The sequence below is a fragment of the Oryzias melastigma genome, unplaced genomic scaffold, assembly GCF_002922805.2.
Source record: "Oryzias melastigma strain HK-1 unplaced genomic scaffold, ASM292280v2 sc03957, whole genome shotgun sequence".
In the NCBI taxonomy this organism is placed as follows: Eukaryota; Metazoa; Chordata; class Actinopteri; order Beloniformes; family Adrianichthyidae; genus Oryzias; species Oryzias melastigma.
The window spans coordinates 1-1,903 of record NW_023420525.1 but is presented as its reverse complement, the minus strand read 5'-3'; the positions used below and the strand labels follow the sequence as shown (position 1 = coordinate 1,903).

Sequence of the window (1,903 nt, the reverse complement as noted above, 5' to 3'; positions counted from 1 at the left end):
ACCCCGCCTTCGCCCAACAGTATCGGGGTTGGCTCTAGCACTCCCATGACCCCTAAACAAAATCAGCAGTTTGTGAAGATGCATGGATGAATATTCCTTCAGTGGAGCTTCTCTAGTTTGAGATGATGGTGGTTTGAGTGTGTGGAGTTCTTATGATGGAAAACAAATCACAGATCTGAAAATAAACAGAAAAAAATTAGTACATAATTACTTCCAGAAAAAAGACAGATATTCAGACATTTTAAAGTGCTAACGGTCTCCAGCACTTCAAAATGAACAATAGAACGTATGGGTTAAAAAAAATGCAACAAATTAGGGATGAGTCATCCTGGAGCTCAGAAAGTGGAGCTGTGTCCTGATCTTGTGATTTACAGATCACAACACCTTTAAATGTACAGAAAATGTCCTTCAAATCCTTCACTCTTAATGTGATGAGTTGCAAATTCAAATTCAATTGACATCAAGTCCTGTCAGTCACACTTACCATGTCCACATGCTTTTATCACTGAACTAAGACTTCTGAACTGAGAAAACATTTGACAATTAAATGAAGAGTTTCTATGAACTTGTACTTTCTGTTTTTCAAACCTGTCAAGTAAAGACAAGAATTACCTGCACATTTCCAGCCTTTCACTATAACTACAAACAGGGAAATCAGTTTGTTGGTTCTGATTGAATTTTCCACCAACTCGGTGCAAACCTGCCCATAGTCTTAAAACAGCAGGTAGAGCTCCCAAACACATTATTTACCTGCTGTCTTTCTCTCAACAACGCCCCCTACTGGGGAGAATCTAACACCACTGAAGGACACAGATGTTGAATGTTTGGTGGTATTTTACTGTAAGGTAACAAAACAGATGTAACCGGGAGTTGTGATGTGAAGGGCACTAGGACCCAGAAAATNAAACCAACACATATATTAAAAATGTTGCAGCTGATGATTTAGATAAGAGAAAAAAAACACCAAACAGAATGTTTATGTAACCGGGAGTTGTGACGTGGAGGGCACTAGGACCCAGAAAATGGCCTCACACTAGGTGTGTCGTTTGTTATTGATGGGGGACGCTATTTAGTGATCCAATCTGCAGCCGTGCTCACTTTAAACGCCGCTGTCGTCCAGCTTGTGTCAGGCCAATCAAGCACACGTGGGGCTCCCTCGAGATTCTGGCCGTGCGTTGAAACGTCGGGTTCAAAACGTAAGGTGCGATATACTTGCCAGTAATCCAAAATCCTGTTTAGCCTGCATAGCATTTTAAAGATTATTTTGCTTCAGGTGTGTTTGGGCTGTTGCAAGCCCCCACCCGTCAGACAGGGTGGCGCGTGGAACGCGGAAGTGAACGTGAGCAGTTTTTAATTCTTTTAACACAATTTTAGCATTTTAGATTTTTAATTAACAACTTTGTTTTAATGTAAATTGTGTTTTTAGAAATGTGTGGCGTGATTAAGGCCTACTGCCTGGAACTTTATGGGAGGAAAGTCATGACTTGCTGGAAGTGTTTTCACTGTAGGCTCTCTCCCTTATGTTTTGATGTGCTTTTTTTATTTAAATATGCATTGTATCTGTTTCCAGGATGAATTGGTTGTGCTTTTAATCTGCCACTATTTTATACCGCTACATTTTTATTGTATTTGATTGTGCCACTCTTTTATTAGTTTTAAATCATTTTATACCCGGGCCTTTCAGCACCAGTTTTACAAAGCAGCGGTTTTACATGTAATCCTTCAAGCTGTTCTTAAGTGTGTGGTTTTTACTTGCAGTCTGCCCCGTTTTATTTGTTGTGATTTGTTTTATTTGGACCGGTTGCATTTTAAGTGTGTTTTACAGTCTTGAGTTTTTACTGTTAAACTGCTGTCGCTTCCTGGCCGAATAAAACTTTTAACTCTGCTACTGCCTCCTCCAGTT

General features: G+C 39.9%; 1 long non-coding RNA gene across 2 annotated transcripts; it reads left to right on the top strand.

Moving 5' to 3' along the window:
- Positions 1–968: 968 nt before the first annotated feature.
- LOC112139638 lies at positions 969–1,885 on the top strand. Of its 2 annotated transcripts, XR_002918025.2 has the most exons (3): positions 978–1,201; positions 1,274–1,339; positions 1,427–1,885. It is a non-coding gene; the product is annotated as an uncharacterized LOC112139638 (long non-coding RNA). The 2 variants fall into 2 exon arrangements; XR_004947621.1 differs by having other exon boundaries at positions 969–1,339.
- Positions 1,886–1,903: the final 18 nt, after the last annotated feature.